Source organism: Alexandromys fortis, unplaced genomic scaffold, assembly GCF_014885135.2.
Source record: "Alexandromys fortis isolate MF-2015 unplaced genomic scaffold, M_Fortis_MF-2015_v1.1 scaffold_60, whole genome shotgun sequence".
Taxonomy (NCBI): Eukaryota; Metazoa; Chordata; class Mammalia; order Rodentia; family Cricetidae; genus Alexandromys; species Alexandromys fortis.
In genome coordinates this window covers 66885-87499 of record NW_026067946.1, presented here as the reverse complement: position 1 = coordinate 87499, position 20615 = coordinate 66885, and the positions used below count along the sequence as shown (strand labels likewise).

Here is a 20615-nt window from a genome sequence, read left to right as displayed (position 1 = left end):
GTCCGGTGACTCAGTGGAGGCGAGTCCCCAACAGGGTAACTAAACACTTTCTGATCGAAAGTAAGGCCCGCTCCAGAGGAGGGAATTCGTGCCTGGTACTGTGAACCTGCTCAAAATCCCACAGCCGGGGCACTCACAGATCTTAGTCAGAAAGCTACGGCTGTTAGACTGTTGTACGGACATGGTGCACCCGTCAAACTGGTTTCTAAAGAACTGTGTCAATGACCATAGATTCGCGCTGCCCTTAGATATTTTTTTTCGGTAAATTTCTTTCTGCAGACAGCTGTAGCAACTGCTAAGACTCATACTGACCAAAATGATAGGAATAAGTGATGACTGAACGTTCAACCATAAATGAGACTTTTCCGCTTACGTCAATAAGCAGAACCGTTTATTGGAAACCACAACTTTTCTGTCTGAGTGGGAGAACAACTTCTTACCTTGGTCAAAATGACGAAAGCAACAGACAAGGGAAGGTCCCAACCTCTGTCTGGCAAGTGTGGCAGAACTTAGGTATAAAGAAAATGTAAACCAAAAAGGAAATATAGAACTCTGCAAAGCTATTTCTTTAGAAGGGCACTCTCTGGTTAACTCTGGGCGCGAAATTCGTGGGCTTTGTTCTTTGACCTCCTTATCGGCGCCCCTGAGAAAGGAATGTAGCTGCTTAGTTGTCCTGTGTCACTTCAAATGAAAAGTCGCTTTGACGGGCAATTCCTACTCTTGACAGAGGAGGGCAGTGTGGAGCTGCTGGCCGGTATACGCCCCGCCCTTTTTAGGATGACTGACAACCCCGAACATAAACACAGACCCACTAGTAGAAACTCAGAGAGAAAACTGACTTTTGCAGAAGACAGATGTGGAAAGAAAGCACCCATGTGAAAAAAAAACGGAGACAAGAGTTAGGACTGCGAAGAAACGGTAAGCTGAGGACGGCAGAATGAGGCCGCCAGGTCTGATAGACAGCTTGTCTCTGCTCAACACCTGCGCCAGCTTCCCTTCTAGATTTGCTGGGTCGGTGTCGGGTGTGTCCACTCTGTGTATTTCACTTCCCGAGCTCCTTGTCATCTAACTGGTGCTTTGAAATGAACCACGAAACTTCCTTATCCATTCATTTTAAAAAATATATTCTGACTTGTTAATCCCGCTCTTCTTTAACAGACAGTTTCTACAGTTTATATTACAAAGAGTGGCAAGGGCGATTATCATTTTTAAAACTGAGCACAGCAGAGCTTCTGCAATGAGCAGCGCTACCGTTCGCTCACCCAGATGCTTGTTGGTGGAGGGAGAAAACGAACCTACCTTTCTCTTCTGGAGAGCAAAGCAATTATGACTTGTAAAATAATACGGAGAAATTGTCATTCCGTAGGAAACCGAGGGAACCGTAGCATGCAGAAACACAAAGGAGAACGATTCTGCACAAAAGAGAATTTGCTTCATCAAAACTTCCCATTGTGGGTAGAAAAAGGAGTTGCCAGAACTGTCAGAAAAGTACAGCAATATTTTTTTTGAGGAAAAATAATTTTCTCCTATTCACATTCGGAGAGTTAGCATCAGAACTGTTACAGGGAGAAGTCTTTCTCTGAAAGTAGAAAGCAAGGAACCATGGGTAAAGGATGGATGGAAGGATATCCCACACATGTTCTAGAATACACGCTTTTGCACACAAAAAAAATGAGCAATTGCCACAAACATACTCAGGTTTAAAGTCCAGAGTTCAAGGAAGAGAAAGAGAGAGAAGGGGAGGGAAGAAGAAGGAGGGAAGGAGGAAGGAAAGAACAGCAGGACTACTCTTTAGAATAAACAATCAGGACCAAGTGAGAGGTGGCCACCCTCGTGGACTTCAAAGACATTGAGAGTGTCGGTGTCTCTGTTGCAATTCTGGATGAACACAGCATGAATCTACCAGGCTAGGTTCTTAAGCTTCTATTTGCAGCCCTGAAAGCCACAGCCAGCACTAAATCTCTCCTATTGCTTCCTCTCGGACGTGGGAATGACACCATTTGCCTGTCAACAATGCTTTGGGCTTCAGGCAGTGATGGTAAGTGCTCTCGGTCAAAGCATTAAACATTACAGGACATGGCACAAGCTAGAGGCTGGATGACACTTGCTGACGTCGCTTCCCGGCTGCTGACATGTTCACAAATCATGCCACCCTCCCACCCACCCCCCCCCCGGGTTAGGATTGCCAAAGAAGAAGTCCAGAGATCGCTCTCTGTTTCCCACGCATGGTGTTTCTTCCCACAGTGGCTGTGATAAGGATGGTACAGTGGATAGAGAGAATGTATGCTCTTTAAGAGGGAGAAACAAGTGTTGAATTTAAGAATCGTGTCTAGATCTTACATACAAATCCATTCGTATTCTCTTCCACCTCCCTGCTACCCCCCCTTCAGACTTCCTCCTCTCTCTCATTCTTGCTTTTGTTTTCCTTCTGTTTTACACACACACACACTTATTCTTAACCCTAGTTTCTTAATTTGAATATAAAAGACAATGTCACATTTGTGCACAGGAACACTGCAGAATGTTCCATCTCAATGAAGAGATTTAAACCAATGGATTGTGATGTCATGCATGCTCGCTTAGCTCAATCACCTACCAGATGTTTGAGTCCCCCTACAAAACAGGCACAGCTGCCTCACATCCACTATCCTAGGCACCTGTTGCATTCACAAACTTTTAATTATTTCAAAGTTACATTGTATACTAAATTAAAATCCACCTCTGCATAGCTTTCTTCCCCAAGTATAGTTCTACACTCCGGAAACAATGTAAATATCCAATCTCTTGCCTCCGTTTCCACCTCTTGAAGTATCTGGTAGCACTTATCTGCCTCCCCGAAACCCTACAAAGACCAGGACTTCTTCAAAGTCTTGCAGCTCTGAGAAACTTTGCTCAGACTTTGCAAAGTGTGGCCCAGCTTTGGCAGCCCCGGGGGATTTTTAAAGAAAGGATCTTGTTTCAAGAGTAAAATGTTCTTTCCCGGGACACATTCAGATAAGTAAACTTAGAAGACGCGCATAGAAGCTTATAGATGGGTCAAGACAATAATGGGTAGAGGCTCCGTGTCCATCTCAAGTAGCAGGAAGCAAAAATTATGCAGGGTGGAGCAGGGAAGCAGCTGTGAGGCCAGAGAGCTGCAGATTGCAGGTGATGGGCATGGATGTAAGTCTGCAGAGCACAATGATGGTTTGGATGCAGAAAAATAATCAACAGAAGCAAAAGATGTCTAATATACTGGATGTTCTGATATTTTCTGCAACTCCTAGACACCATGACAGCCTTTGTTTAGCCAAGTATTGGAGTGGTTACACAGTGCCTGCCTTTTTTTCCCCACTCCCTTGGAATCAGAAACTGCTAAGGAAGCTTGACAAGGACCTTGTCCTCGAGGAACTAATGTCACAGTGCAGAGCACAGACAATCCCTGAGTTAATGATTCAGGTCAGCAATAATGGCAGTACTTTGTGGATAAATAAAGTCATTTGCCATCTGTTTTTCTTAGATCCACTTAACTCTTCATCCTCTATTTTTTTCCTAAGATACATTATTACATTAGTCCCTAAAAATACAATGTCATTTGAAGAGTTCATTTAAATAATATAATATACTGGTTACAAAGAAGTTATTCAACTAAGGCATGGGTTATTTTTAGTATACACTTTATCATCAGCTGTTTTGTTTTTTACATGCACTAGAAGTTTGTTTCCAGCAATACTGGGATGATGTGGGAGGTGATGTGTGCTGTGAATGTTTTATTGCCACTGGTTAATAAAGACACTGCTTTCAGGCAGTGGCTTAACAGAATATAGCCAAGCTGGAAAAAATAGAGAGAGAGAGAGTAGGTAGAGTCAGGAAGAAGCCATGTAGCCACTGCTGAGAACAAAAGCCTCCGCTGGAGCCCACAGAAACTTTGCCTGTAGGCCATGACTTTGTGGTGACCCACAGATTAATAGAGATGGGTTAGTTTAGGATATAAGAGCAAACTAGAAATACGATTAAGCTATTGGCCAAACAGTATGGCAAATAATATGGTTTCTGTGTGATTATTTTGGGTCTAAGAAGCCGGGGACGAACTAACAGCCTTCCCCCAACAAACTGGCATGCCAAGGTAGTCTAAAATGTTTGGGGTTGATGCCCACCACCCACTTCGAGTCTACGTGCTTATGTGCATACACGGGGTTAGCAGCAAAATAGCTGAGACCATGCCCACAGCTCAGTGGTCCCTGCCTGGACAAGGGCGGGGTTGGGACTACTAGGCGTGCACAGGCAGAAGAGCGTGGTGGATTCCCGCTGCCACACACAGAGATATTTCTAGGTCGTGCAGTGTGTCGCATGGCAGATTTAGCTGTTACTCGGATAAAAAGGGGTTTATGTTCCTTCTCAGAGTTAAAGTGGTGAGGGCGGCTCCTACCTGGCAGTCTCAGAGCTGGCAGTAAAGGTACCTCCGCCATATTGAAAGACGGAGAGAGGTAGAGCCGGCATTCAGAGCTGCTGCAACCAAGCTGTTTACCATTTTAAGAAGCTGTCCAGGTCAGAAAAGGATTACAGATACACAATAAAGACAAATTCAGATATTTTTTAAAAAGACCTCTATATGGGTCACAATGTATTTAAAATGTACGTAGGCTTGGGAGAAAGAAAAATAAAAGAGTATAGAGAGCTATATAAAAGTAAATGTTTTTTTAAAAAAATAAAAACAAGTCTTTAAAGAGACAGAGTAAAGACAGTCTTAATAGATAAAAGAGTAAAGAAAAATAAGACACATAAATATGAAATGTGCACAGAGAGTCTGAATTATGCATAATATTGTGTTTTCTTTGAATTTTTTGACTGTGAAATAGCTAAGTACAGAGAGACATTTCATTGTATGGGCTTCTAAGCTAAACCAACATGTATACTTTAAGGATATGTTGCTTTAGAAAAGAGGTTTTATTTTTGTTTCCACAGAAGATGATAACCTATGGGTTCCTTTCAGACTAATGTGGTTTGATGGACCAAGATCTCCCCAAAAGGTTGCCATGAACACCCCCAAAAATTACTTCACCCAACAAAAAGTAGGAAGCAGTTTGCAGAAAACTATGCCCAAATCCCCAAATATTGTTTATAAATGTTTACATTTAAAGGGGGACATGCTATAGAGATGGATACTTTGCATTGGTATGGTTTATTGATGCAAATTTAAGGTCAATTTTATTATATGTATATTTCTGCTCTTTATTAAGGTATTATGTTTGTCAAGCTTATTTAAAAATGTAATATATAATTAAGAAATATAGGTTAGTAAAGAGTCATCTATAATAATCAAGGTTGTAGTCATGTTAGGTTTTCTAGATATAGAGAGATATATTTTAGTTATCTAGATAGTCTTCAAACCTTTCAAAGACCTATGGAATATGGCATTTAAAATTTTTTAAGAACTTAAGACTTTTCATAACAATAAGACACATCTGCTCCTAGCATCATCAATAACTTCAAAAGGAAGAAGGGCAACAAAGAGGCTCTTTATGGAGTTCGTTAGCCATTTGGGCAAGAAACTGTTCTTGCCTGGACTGCTTGATGTTATGCTGTATAAACTGGATATGCAGGACCCACATAAAAATGACTGCTGAACTTGTCTAAAGGTGAGACAATTTTTCAGAATTCCTGCTTCATGAAAAAGACTGCCAGACATTCTGCAGGACACAGAAAAAAGTGACTGACAAACTGCTAAAATGGGCAGAACTGTCTTTGAAATTTCCTGCTTCATGGAAAAGTCTGCCAGATACTATGGGCCTGTAGGCCGAAGATGGATACCCCAATGGTACAGGAGAATTTTGGGTGACCATCCGGGCAGTGAGATGTCTCTGTCAATTCTAGAGTTTTGGAAGTTGCTTACAATGCACTTCTTGTTTACTTAGATAATATTATGTCCTTCTGAGGTCTTTGATAGAGTTGAAGAATAGATAGTTATAGTTTTCCTTAGTTATGATAAAAGATAAAATAGATATAAATATTGTAACTTTAATTCTTGTTTGATACCTGTTTTGTTTATGTAATCGTGCTATGCTAAATTTAAAATCTTCCTTTTTATGTAGACAGAGAAGGGGAGGTGATGTATGCTGTGAATATGTTTTATTGCCATTGGTTAATAAAGAAACCGGCAAAGTTTCTACTGGAGCCCACTGAAACTTTGCCAGTAGGCCATGACCTTGTTGTGATGCACAGATTAATGGAGATGGGTTAGTTTAGGGTATAAGAGCAAGCTAAAAATATACTTAAGCTATTGGCCAAACAATATTGCAAATAATAAGGTTTCTGTGTGACTATTTCGCATCTAAGAAGCTGGGAACAAACTAACAGTCTTCCACAACACCGTGAGGGAAAGAAAATTTGGGAGGGGCCTTATTGATCTTCCATTCCATCTATTTTACGGTTCAATCACCTACTTGCGAGGAATCCAAAGTGAATGAATAATGATGTCTGTGGCAGAGGTCATACACAGATGTCTGAAACCATGCTTTCTCACACAGCTATTAGCAGAGAAGCAAGTCTGATCCAAGCACCGGGTATTCCCAGCTCCCAGGTTTAGATGTGACCAGACACAGTCTCCAGGTGGAAGCCCTAAGCCCACAGAACAGCCATTTGGACCAGTGATTCAGAGAGCTGTAAAGAAGCAGTGCTTGCCTCTAGCCAGCAACTCTTCTTACTACAAACCAAAGACTTCCAGGGCTACACTTACCCATAAAAAGCTCCACTCTCATCCCCTTTCTCTCCTTTCTCTTTAATTCCCACTTACCCTGTCATAATGTCCTGTGCTAGAGCAACCTGTGGCCCCGAACCATTGCCTGGCCTCTGCCTGTAGGCTACTGGCACTGAAGTGGGTCGCACAGTAAGAAAAAAAAATAATTCCCACTTACTCCCCAAGTCCTAACCTATCCCTGAGAGAAAATCCTCATTAGCCCACTTCCTACCCCAAGGCACACCTATCTCCCTAATCCCTATACTAATTATCATCTCCACCTGACTCCTCTTATCAATGCATTCTTCTGTTCTGCAATTCTACCCATTTCAAACTCAAATGCCAGTTGCTTGTAATGCCTGTTGAGTTAGTGAACTGCTGCAGAGGGTTCCATTGAGAGGGAAACATTCCCTCTGCTTCTCCCAGGGAGCCTAAAGAGAAAACCTCCTTGACACCACACACACACATGCATTCCTAAAAACACAAACTTATCTATTTCCACTGTAAATTCACATTACTTCAGTTAAAATAAATTACACTACACTCTTTGTAAATGTGGTGGTTTGAATACAAACAGTCCTCATAGGCTCATGTATTTGAATACCTGGTTCCCATTGGGAAAACTGCTTGAAAAAGGCTAGGAGGTGTGATATTGTTGGAGGTGTGTCATGGAGGGGGGCCATGAGGCTTCAAGACTCATGCAATTCCCACTGTGCCCTCTCTGCCTCCTGCTAGGGATCAAGATGTGAGCTCTCAGCCATTCCTGTGGCCCTGCCTTTGTCCCACCATCATGGACTCTAATCCTCTGAAACCATAAGTCCAATTAAATGCTTCCTTTTATAAGTTACCTGGGGCGTGGTGTTTCATCGCAGCAATAGAAAAGTAGCTCAGACTGTAAAGTAATATCCTAGTGGCCTAATGTCTTCCCTGGCCCTCCCAGTCTTTGAGCCTTCTATCATCAAGCATTCTATGGGCCAAATTGCTTCTCCCAAGGAAAACATAACATCAATTGGTTCACCTCTTCTCATTATTAACTCTTTTGTGGGGAAGGATACGTTGCCAGACTTCTCCTTGACTGAGAAGATTCAGGACCACCCACTGCCCTTCGTCCTGCTTCCACAAACCCCAGTGAGCTTCCATCACCCCTTCTGGTTCCCTGTTTCTTGGCTCTTATCCAGTGGTCAATGACTACATCCAGTTCCCTAGAGAGAAACGTTTACTAATACCAAGCCAATGGGGAACACCTGCCTCTTTCAAGCTGTGGCAGTGTGAATAAGTATCTAGACTATTACCTTGTCTTGAAGGATGAAATTTCTAAATAGGTCAACAGTCCTGGCCCCTTCAACTTCTTTCTACTTCCTCAGTTCTATAAAGCAGTCATCAGTTTATACGAACACATGGAAGGGAGTGATAGGTGGGTAGGTGGGTGGGTGGATGATGGGTGGGTGAGCAGTTCAACTTTCAGCTATAAGTTCAGCAATTAGTACTTGGCTCCTGGTGTTGTGAAACAGTGGAGAATCGAGGCATGTTTCGTTACTATAATTAAATATCTAAGTCAGACTAACTTTATAAGGAAAATGGGTTAATTAAGTTCGCAATTTTAAGTGCCATGTATACAAATAGCATTGTAAAAGTGCTCATAAAACAATCCTTAGCTGGGTCAGTTCAGTGGGTAATAGTGCTAGATGCACATTAGGAAACAAGCAACATCAGACATGGAGGCAGAGAAACTAGAGTCCAATAATCCCTTTTGAGTGCAGCAGCCCCCATGACCTGGAGACTTTTCCCTCAAAGAACCAACCTCTAGAATTTCCATCCTATATTGCAATACCTCCACCCCAGTGACTATACTCCCAGCCATAAACCTTGAGGATAAACTCATGGGAAGGCAAATTGCTATGCTTAAAGTTCTCATTGACTTCTTACATGGCCCCTGTCCTAGCCGTCAGTCCTTTGTCCTTTGTCATAGGAGCCATGGAATTTGCTCAGTCCTAATGCTTCAAGAGGCCTGTAATGAGCTTCTATCTCCTTTTGCCCTGTGTAAGCACAGCCAAAAGATTCCCAATTATCTTTCTTCAACTTAATTAAGCTCTACCCTTGGTCTCCCTTTCATAAATTTTCTTCTTTGTATATAAAGATGGGTGCCTTACTTTTCCAACATAAATGCTGCTATGATTCAACCCAAGAGCTACTGATTATGATATAATAATAAGGTCCTGTGGTCTCACCCCAGGAAAGACATCTGTACCCAGGAATAAATCAGTTAAGATAGTCTAGAATTTCCAATCAAGTCTTTCACTTCATTGTGCCCAAGAAGAATGTATGTTCTGATGCAGGGAAGGGCAAACTTTTTTCATCTCTTCTTGAACACTTGTGGGGTATTTTTCCATTCGCTCTTTTTAAAAAGACAAATCCTTTGAAAAATAATTAAAACAGAGTGACAGAGCAGTTGCCTCTCAAGAGAGCTGAGTTCCAGAGCTGAACAAATTGCTCAGTGGGGCTAGAGAGATGGCTCAGTGCTTAAGGAGTACATCCTGCTGTTTCAGGGAGCCCAAGTTCAGTTCCCAGGACCCATGTCAGGCAACCACCTGTAGTTCCAGCTCCATGGGAGCCGATGCCCTCTTCTGGCCTCTGCAGGTATCTGCACTCACCTGCAGAGACACAAATGCCCATTTTTTTAAAAGAGGAAGTTGTATATATCCTCTGTAAAAATCGAACAGACAAAAAGGGCTAGTCCAGACCTATGTATTATTTAGCATGCTCCTTATGCATCTCCACAGATTTTTAACTAATCGCAAAAAAAAACATGAAAAGTAAACATTTCCCTAAATTATATCTTTCCTTTTCCTTCTTGCCAAGAATGTTAAAAACAAGTCTTATACTTTCTGCAGAAAAATAATCATCCCAAGAGACAGAAAACACTCTTGACATGTTTACAGAAACAGGTTGCTAATGTAATTCACTGTATCTGGAAGCAAGTAGAAGAACACACTTATCATGCAGGCTGAATAAAGGTTATACGTGTTCTGTGTTTTATTCTTAATCCAATGTTGAGTGTCCTGACAAACTTTTGACAAGACCTAAGGACTCATGAGATCTATAGTTCTCAGCGGAAGAGAAGCAATTGCCAAAGTCCTCTTCTCTGGATAAATACCATATCAAGTAGACCGAGAAGTCACTAAGAAAAGAAGAAGAGAAAAATATTATAATCTTTCTCCAGGGTAATGTCTGCAAAATGTCACCCTGGAAGCCCCAGACACACAAATATACCACAAACGACTAGCGTTGCAGAAGCACTATGACCTGAGCTGCCTGAGAATGAACCACCAAGGAGGTAGGTGGATGGTCCGGCTTTCCACAAAGACATGGTTTCATTCTCTGGGCTGCTGCTCACAGAACCTGAAGAAGGTTTGTGTGTGTGTGTGTGTGTGTGTGTGTGTGTGTGTGTGTGTGTTTAAAATCACAGTCACCCTGCCCCGTTCATCTGAAACCATTTCCTTAGAATTTTAAGTTGTGATCTCCAATTAAAATGGAACCAGGGACTGCTCACATTGACACGACTTCTAAAAATCAGACGTGTAAAATGGAGTTGGGGCTTTCCTGCTCAAATATGTACAGACCAAAGAATCTGAGGGAGGTGCTCTTGCTTTCAGAGGCCTTAATGGGTAGTGATCAAGTCCTAAGATTTTGTGAGCACATAAGTTTCTCAGCATAGTTGCGCCCTGACTTCTTTCCATAGAGAAGAAATTTGCAAAACATGTTTGCCTAAAAACAAACACGTGTTCTTTATTAAAGGATATTCCATAGGTTTCCTTCAAAAACCAGACTCCCTTGCCAGGTTTTGAATGAGTGAAGCTTTTGTTGTTGCTGCTGCTATTACTGTTGTGGTTTCCTATTTCTTTTCCTTTTTTATGATTTTTTCTTTTATTTTCTCTCATCCATTACATTCCAACTGCAGTTTCCCCTCTTTCCACTTTTCCTACCTGCCCCCACCTTTCCTCTCCCCCAGATCCACTCCTCGTCTATGTCCATTCAACAAGATCTCCCAAGGTTATCACTAAACACAGCATAATAAGTTACAATAAAACTAGACATAACACCTCATATCTAGGCTGGAAGAGGCAGTCCAGGAGGAAAAGTGTTCCAAGAGCAGGCAAAAGAGTCAGAAGACACCCCTGTTCCCCCTGTTAGGAGTACCACAAGAACACCAAGCTACACAACCATAAATTATATACATAGGACCCAGCTCAGACCCATATTGCGTCCGCTATTCAGTCTCAGTGATCCCCTATGGGCTCTGGTTAGTTCATTATGTGGGCTTTTAAAATAAGAATTAACCACAATTCTCTTAAATGTATCTGCTGCCTAAAACAAGGCCCAGGCCTAAAAGAGGCAGGTCTGAAAATTGGTCCCCAGGAAACATAGAACCTGAGAGTTAATGATTATTGACTTCTATCAATTAACGTGGCACGAAGCGTGACTCTTTTTTTTTTAACATTTTTATTTCCCCAGCCCTTTCTTTTTTTTCTTTCTTTCTTTATTTATTTATTAAATATTTCTGTCTCTTCCCCACCTCCGCCTCCCCTTTCCCTCCCCCCCCCCCCCTCCATTCCCCCTCCCTCGTCAGCCCAAAGAGCAATCAGGGCTCTCCGTCCCGTGGGAAGTCCAAGGAAAACCCTCCTCCGTCCAGGTCTCGTAAGGTGAGCATCCAAACATCCTAGGCTCCCACAAAGCCACTACATGCAGTAGGATCAAAAACCCATTGCCATTGTTCTTGATGTCTCAGTAGTCCTCATTGTCCGCTATGTTCAGTGAGACCGGTTTTAACCCAGGCTTTTTCAGACCCAGGTCAGCTGGCCTTGGTGAGTTCCCGATAGAGCATCTCCATTGTCTCAGTGTGTGGGTGCACCCCTCGCGGTCCTGAGTTCCTTGCTCATGTTCGCTCTCCTGCTCCTGATTTGGACCTTGAGATTTCAGTCCAGTGCTCCAATGTGGGTCTCTGTCTCTGTCTCCTTTCATCGCCTGATGAAGGTTAATATGCAGGAGGATGCCTATATGTTTTTCTTTGGGTTCTCCTTATTTAGCTTCTCTAAGAACCCGAATTATAGGCTCAATGTCCTTTATTTATGGTTAGAAACCAAATATGAGTGAGTACATCCCATGTTCCTCTTTTTCGGTCTGGCTTACCTCACTCAGGATAGCGATCAGGGAAATGCAAATCAAGACAACTTTAAGATACCATCTTACACCTGTCAGAATGGCTAAAATCAAAAACACCAATGATAGCCTATGCTGGAGAGGTTGTGGAGAAAGGGGTACACTTATCCATTGCTGGTGGGAATGCAAACTTGTACAACCACTCTGGAAAGCAGTGTGGCGATTTCTCAGAAAATTTGGGATCAACCTACCCATGGACCCAGCAATACCACTCTTGGGAATATACCCAAGAGAGGCCTTATCATGCAACAAAAATATATGCTCTACTATGTTCATAGCAGCATTGTTTGTAATAGCCAGAACCTGGAAACAACCTAGATGCCCCTCAATTGAAGAATGGATGAAGAAAGTATGGAATATATACATATTAGAGTACTACTCAGCAGTAAAAAACAAGGACTTCTTGAAGTTTGCAGGCAAATGGATGGAAATAGAAGCGTGACTCTTGAAGTCTTTCATTTTCCTCCCACTTGCGGTAGCTGCTCCCAATCAGGCAAACCCACAATCTACCTCTTTAATTGTAAAAGAAAATTTCCAAGAAGAAACTATGTACTTTACTGAGCCTACTGCAAGGCTGATTGATTAGAACTTCAGAGGCTGAGGAGAAGCTGGAAGATTACAAGATGAGAGCCCAATTACAATTTACCTCGGGTTACCTGTACCCCATCCAACGCCATTCCTTGCCCACCTCCATGTCTGACCTAACAAACTGTGACTAACCAATGAAACCTCTTGGAAGGTATCAACCTAACAAAACCATTGTTTCCATGGGTCGAAAGGCTAAGAATGTCATCACATAACATCTGACGCCTGTAACTAAGATTCTTTGCTTTTCTGTAACCTCCCGCTTTGTGAAACTGCATCTACACTGGAACATGGAAGTTGGGGTGACATAAATCTGTGTTCCCAGGCCATAGTAACTCATATTTGACTCCAGAATAAGCTATCTTTTGTCCTTTTTGAGACATAGGCTGTGTTTTGCATCCACATAACTGACCCTGGAATAAAGGACCACAAAAAGAGCAAAAGATGACCTGCCGTTATCCCTAGGCTCCTGTGATAGGCCATGTGACCAGCTCTGACTCTGCGTCCTTGGATTCTTCCCCTATTCTAGGCTCTTCCATATTATCCTGCATCTCCCCACAGCCTCCTTTCCAACTTTTTCCTTTTACTCTGACCCCTCTCTCAACTCACTCTATCATCCTGCTGTCCTTGATACCGGCATCCACATTAGACCATCCTGGGTCACTGTCTGCCTGAACAGGGCTTGTCCAGCATTTAGCTGCTTGGGATTATTGGCTTGGTATCAGTTTGTTTCTCTGTTGTTGAGATAAAACACTAACCAAAACACAGCTGGAGAAGGCAGAGTTTGTTGGTTTATGTTTTATTCATTGAGGGAAGCCAAGCAGGAACTCAAGGAAGGAACCTGAAAGGAAGAACTAAAGCAAGGACCACGAAGGAATGTTGTTCACTAGCTCGGCCTCCATGGCTTCTTCAGCCTGCTTTCTTAACCACCCAGACCTCTTGCACATAAGTAGCACCATCCACAGTGAGCTACATCAATCAGCGATCAAAAAACTCGGGTTCAATTTCCAGCATCCACATGGCAGCACACAACTGTCTGTAAATCTAGTTCCAGGGGATTCGATACTCTCGTGCAGACATACATGCTAATAAAGCACCAATAAATTAAAAAAATAAAAATAATTTTTAACAGAGGAGTAGAATATATTAGTTACCTTTCCATTGTTTTGATAAAAAAAAAATACCAGGATTAAATCAAGCAATTTTTTTAAAAAAAAAGAATTTATTTAGGCCTACAGTTCCAGAGTGAAGTTAATAATGGTCAGTGGGAAGGTGAAAGGAGCAAGAAGCTAAAAGACCATATCTTTAATCACGAACACAAACCAGACAGTGAACTGGAAGTGGGGAGAGACTACAAACTCTCAAAGCCCACTCCCACTTTCTTCAGGAAAGCTGCACCCCTTAAAGATTCCATAACATCCCCCAAACAGCACCACTAACTGGGGTCAAACAGCCGAGTCTATGGGGCACACTTATTATGCAAACCATCACAATACTACTAAGTGTTGTGTGTTTTACATGTGGTACATACACATGTATAAATATTCTGTTAGACAAAACTCTAAAAGCATAATAGCCATTTCATGGACTGCGTACATTGACCTTCATGGGATTATACAAAATTATTTTTATACTTACTTTCTTCTATAAAAGCATATTTTTAATGTTGTCTTCGCAAAAGGAGACTGTGAGGCCAGTTCTCTTTAAATAAGAAAATGATGGAAAGACAACTAGAGATGTATAAAAACAAAAGAACTAATGAAAATTACAGCTGTAGAGCACAACTAGGAATCCCATTTCAAAGAAAATATTATCCCAATTGTTTAAATAATGTTCTCTAGCTCCCCTGCATCAGGGTGTCAGCAAGATTCCCACGTTAAATGAAAGGACAAATAGTCAAATAGCAATGAAAGCCAAGAGAGAAGCTGGGTGAAGCCTGCTCCAGAAAAGCAAACGAAAGAGTTCAAGCTTGACAAAAAATGCACATAGCTCCTGAGGAAACTGAGGACCTGGATCCTTGTGACTGCTGTGGTGAGTGCCCTGGATGAGAGAGAGGAGGTCCTCCTCTTACGGAACATTAATATATATGTACAATGCCCTCAATGTACCTTGCTGAGCAAGAGCGGATCTCAACACTAGACAACAGGTTTTTCTTCTGCTGTTGTTGTTGGCACGTCTTTGTGGCGCTGGCAATAGAACCTGGACCTCCTATACGCTAGGCAGCTGCTCTACTGCTGAGCTACACTCCCGGTCCCTAGAAGAGCACTTTCAGGAAAGAAAGTTTAACATTGTGTTGTTTCTGATAGCTACACAGCTTCCTGGTGCCTTAAACTGTCATGCCTAATCAGCATTGCCTTCTGTGGTGCCCCTGTGTCTTGTCATCCTGAATTCTGCCTTTAAACAATTAAATGTAAGGCAGAGACGCTGCCCTATGCACGTTTCTAATGTGTTTATTTTCCAGGTGGATAGTCACGACTCCATACCTACTATTTGGGGTAACCCTATTGGAGTGGCAAAGGCTTTGGACATGGCATTCAGTGCTACCTGCCCCTCTCAGATGATCTGCTTCCCCCCGCACCCCAACACTCCCACACCCTGCCCCCCGCCAACCCCATAGTCCTTTCTCTTCTACTCTGTCATCCTGCTAGGTTGGCATGAACTTAGCTTCTGTCTACTGTAGTAGTTTCAGGGGTTTGGTCACCTGTACACACAGTTTCCTCAGAACAGTGAAACAGTGGCCCAACGTCTTCCCTTTACATGGTGTCAAATGAACTATGAGCTAAGCCGTAAGCTGTTCAGGCTCACATTGGGTCCTGGTGTTTCTTTTCCAGGTTTCTACTTCTTGTTTGTTTGCCAACTGATCTAGGAGCTCAGTGGAGCCAATCAGCTTCCACTGTTCTGAGAGATTCTACGTGAAAACCTTTGTAGGTAATCTCAGCTGTGTGTACCATCGCCTCTGTTACATAGCAACTCTAGGCTGGCCAGATAGGAGTACCAAAACTCGGCCAGATAGGAGTACCAAAACTCTTCCTGATGGGATGCGCAAACCCTTGCTTTTCTCCCTGGAGTGTGATGGGTTTTCCAGCCTAAATGCATTGTCCAGATTCCACACAGGCCCTAATGAAACCAGTAGGATGAAAGCAACTAGGAAGTAATTTCTTCTAGACCCACGGAGTCTCCGGTGAGGGTAGCTTCTCAAGGTTAGGAAAGGTCCAGACCCCGCCAAGGTCTAAGACTCCAAGCACACTGGAAACGGAAGGTGAAAACATGATTTCAAGTGGGGTAAGCATTTTTAAATATTTATGTTTCGAGAACTAATATCTGAAGCAATACATTTTAAAATTTGTGCTTCTCATATCAAATGCTCAAGATTTTCAAATATTCATTCAAAATTCCCCCATCGGCCCGTTGCATAATGAATATATTCTTAGACGCTCCTCGTGTGTTCCTGTGTCTGTATAGCCTAATTTGGAGATGATCTCAAAAGTCTGAATCTGAAGTCCTTGAATGCAAGCAAGAACAAGGTCACGTGGCCCTCCTCACACCCTCACAGGCAATATGGGCCTCTATTCCGAGAAAATGAATGTGTGGCACCTACCTCAGCATCCAGAGCATACAAAGCACCAGCTCCAATGGCAATTAGCTCTCATTCCCATAACATAACAAAACAAATATGTGAATCACACCTGAAGGTTTGCGTTTAAACATCCAAATCCCAAGGTGATCTCTCCATCCATTAGCTTCTAATAATCGTTATTATGTTAAATGTGAGTCAATTGCGCCACTTACTTAACACCTGCCTGCCTGTGTTTGCTCTTTGTCTTTACAAGTAACATTGAGACTTTAATTCCAGAGCAGAAATTCTTAACCTGGTATTATGAGCCCCATGCCTCAGTGGTTCTCACCCTGAGGGTCATGACCCCTATGAAATCACATATCAGATATTTGCATTGCGATTCATAATAGTATCAAAATTACAATTGCAAAAAAATAATGTTATAGTTGGGGGGATCACCACAACTGTTGAATTAGGAGCGGCAGGGCTGCGTCCCCGGCACCCGGCCGCCTGCATGGCTAGTTTATACCCAGAAATAATTACACGGAAACTGTATTCTTTCAAACACTGCCTGGCCCGGCTAGGTCCAGTTTCTTATTGGCTAGCTCTTACATATTGTTCTAACCCATTTCTAATATTCTGTGTAGCCCATGAGCTGGCTTACCAGAGAGGATCTTAACCTGCGTCTGTCTGGAGTGGGAGCATCATGGCGACTCTTCCTCTAACCTTCTTTCTCCCAGAATTCTCTTCTGTATACTCCGCCTACCTAATTTTCTATCCAATAAAATGGGCCAAGGCAGTTTCTTTATTAGTAAGAAATCATTCCCACATCATTTCCCCTTTTTCCGTTTAAACAAAAAAGAAAGGCTTTAACTTTAGCATAGTAAAATTACATATAACAAAACAGTTATCAAGTAAGAATTACAGTTACAATATTTATATCTATTTTATCTCTTACCATAACTAAGGAAAACTATAACTATTCATTCTTCAACTCCATCAAAGACTCCAGAAGGATATAATATTACCTAAGTACACAAGAAATAAGAAAACTCTAGAAATGACAGAGACATCTCGCTGCCTGGACAGTCACCCAAAGTTCTTTGGTACCGTTGGGGCATCCATCTTCGGCCTACAGGCCCATGGTATCCAGATACATTTCCATGAAGCAGGAAATTTCAAAGACAGTTCAGTCATTTTCTGCTGTGTCCTGCAGAATGTCTCGCAGACTCTTTCATGAATCAGGAACCCCGAAAGACCATCTCACCTTTAGGCAAGTTCAGCAGTCCTCTCTCTGAGGGTTCTCTGTGTCCAGTTTATGCAACAGTCCAGGCAAGAGCAGTTTCTTGCCCAAATGACTATCCAACTCCATAAGGATCCTCTTCGATGCCCATCTTCCTCTTGAAGTAGCTGGTGCTGCCAGGAGCAGACGTGTCTCCTTGTCATGAAAAGTCCTAAGTTATTAAAATATTTTAAATGCCATATTCTGCAGTCTTTGAAAGATATGAAGAATGCCTATCTAACTGAAATATATCTCTATATATCTAGAAAATCTAATTAACATGACTACAAGCTTAACTATTAGCGATGATTATCCATTAACAACCTATATTTCCTAATTATACATTACATTTTTAAATGAACTACACAATCACAATACCTTAATCAAGATCAAAAATACATATACATATAACAAAATTGACCTTAAAATCCATACCAATGCAAATTATTCATATCTATATCATATCCCCCTTTAAATGTAAAAGAACATTTATAAACAATATTTGGGAACATGGGCGTAGTTTTTTCTCTCCAAACTGCTTCCTGCTGAATAGGGGCGTCGTTAATTAGGTTGTTCATGATATAACCTGTGTGCTAGTTTCATCTCAGTTGGCAATTGAGCGAAGCAATTTTTTGAGGGTGTTCACAGCAACCTTTCAGGAGGGCGTGGTCTATCATACCAAATCGGAATAGATGCAATCCACAGGGTCTCATCCTCTGCAAAAACAAAAGAAGACCCTCTCCAAAGCATCATATCCTTAGACCCAAATTCTGAAATCATAATACCCTCATGAAATCCATTTTGGTTTAGCTTGGCAGCCCATATAATGAAATGTCTCTCTGTACTTAGCTCCTTCACAGTCAAAAATTTTAAAGAAAACACAATGTACATAATCCAGACTCTCTGTGAATTTTCCATTTTTACGTGGCTTATTTTTCTTTATTTCTCTTAATCTATAACTATCTGTACTTCTGTACTCTGTCTCTTTAAAGACTTTACCCTTTTTCTTTTTAAGACATTAACTTTATTCTTTATATTCTTTTTCTTCTCTTTCCCAAGCCTACGTACATTTATCCAACAGTGTCTGAATCTGTTTTATTGTGAATCTGTAATTTTTTTACTATCCAGGAGCATTTCTTAAAATGTTAAGCATTTCTTAAAAACTTAAGTTGCACCATGTACAGGTAATACGGTACTGCCTGTGTCCTGCCCAGTCTAAACCTTAACTGCACGGTTTTAAGGTAATTACGGTAGTTCCTGCCTGAGATCAGCACAGTTCAGCATGGAGCAGCCGCTCCTGCCTCAGAGTCATTTGGTGCTTCTGAGCTGAGCACAGTTCCAGGCACACAGCAGTTCACATTGGAGCCGCAATCAGCAGTTTAATTCTGAGACTGAGTGTGCAGCACAGAAACTCTTTTCATCCAAGTTACAGCCAAATCTGACACGCAGAGCACTGCGCAGTCTGAAAACGCGTCTCTGTATGGCGGCAGGAATCCGCCATGCTCTTCCGCCTGCCTAAGCCTGATTCTGCCTTCTGCCCAGGTGCAGGCGGGGAGCGCTGAGCCATCTGCACGGTCTCAGAGCACTCTCCTCCGATCCCAAGCGGGAACACAAACATCCAGTCCCATAAAAGCCTTGAAATGCTTTAAAGCCAGAGTTCACGCTGGCAGTACAGCACCAGGAAGCCGCGCTTTAAAATGACGCAGCTTTTTTTCTCTGCTGCTGTTGCTGAATCAGGAATCTCTCTACAGCACGCCACCAACAAAACAGCAAAAATCTGTGTTAAACTCTCTCTCCCTTATTTTTAAGCCTTCTCAGGTTTTTAAGTGGATTTAGCCCATCACGTCTGGGCGCCATCTGTTGAAATAGGAGCGGCAGGGCTGCGTCCCCGGCACCCGGCCGCCCGCATGGCTAGTTTATACCCAGAAATAATTACACGGAAACTGTATTCTTTCAAACACTGCCTGGCCCGGCTAGGTCCAGTTTCTTATTGGCTAGCTCTTACATATTGTTCTAACCCATTTCTAATATTCTGTGTAGCCCATGAGCTGGCTTACCAGAGAGGATCTTAACCTGCGTCTGTCTGGAGTGGGAGCATCATGGCGACTCTTACTCAGCTTCTTTTTCCCAGAATTCTCTTCTGTCTACTCCGCCTACCTAATTTTCTGTCCTATGAGGGCCGAGGCAGTTTCTTTATTAATAAGAAATCACTCCCACATCACACAACATGAGGAACTGTATTAAAGGGCCACAGCCTTAGGAAGGTTGAGAACCACTGCCCTAGAGGGATGAAGAATGCCATAAAATTCAACCCAAGATTGAGAATCTCTGCATGAGTCTAGCTTTTCCTTAGCATGGTACCAAAAGCGCTTACACGATTTTCGAAAGGACACACAGTCCCGAAATTAATAGTCACCTATGCAGACAATCGTGCACAGCAATCCTCAGCTGTGCATAGACAGTCTCCCAGGACACCAAGTGCTTTATGATAAAGTTCAAGCCAGGAGATCATCCTAGGAGGAAGCGCACGCAATCTGCTTGGCCACCATGTTCCATTCCTGAGGCTGCATTAACCAAGTGCTCAAACTAGAGGGTTGCAAACCACAGAAGCCTGGCCCCCAGTTCTAGATGCTGCGTGTCTGAAATCAGGTTGTCACCAGGGCCCAGTTCCCTCCAAAGCCTTGGGGTGGGAGGGGGGAGGTGCGGAGCTCATTCTCCTCTCTTCTAGAGGCTAGTAGCCACCAAGGAGGCCTTGTATGGAGAAATAAAACTAGCCTGTGTTTTTTGTCTTTATATGTCCACCTGCCTGTATATATTTGCCTACACAGAGTATCCTAAGTGCACTCCTCCTACAAGGGTGCCAGTCATGTTTTAGTGAGGAATTGTTTAAAGGGCTAACTGGGAAGCCATTAGTTAAGATGGCTGCCCTGTGCTTCTGCTGTTCCTAAATAGGATCCAAAAACATTATCTTTTAGCAAGCCCACAGTATTCCAATGAAACCTCATTGTGATGCATTCCACCAAATCAGAATTTATTCCGTGCTATTGGGGGTTAGGATTTTAGCTTATCTAAAGCAGGGGACATCATTCACCCATAACAGGTTCTATTCTTCCATCAACCTTGCTTCTTTAAAAAAAAAAAAAAAATGAAGAGACAACGAGCACGTTGGGTTTTTTTTTTTTTTTTATAGCCCTCCATCTTTACTTGTCACAAACCCTTTCCAGCTATGAAAACACTGGCGATCAGATCGGGAAATGTGT

The 20615-nt window shown here is 42.3% G+C and overlaps 1 non-coding gene across 1 annotated transcript; it reads left to right on the top strand.

The window, feature by feature from the left end:
* The first annotated feature begins 6764 nt into the window (after positions 1-6764).
* LOC126506046 (small nucleolar RNA SNORA42/SNORA80 family) lies at positions 6765-6868 on the top strand. The gene has a single exon (XR_007593070.1). It is a non-coding gene; the product is annotated as a small nucleolar RNA SNORA42/SNORA80 family (small nucleolar RNA).
* Positions 6869-20615: the final 13747 nt, after the last annotated feature.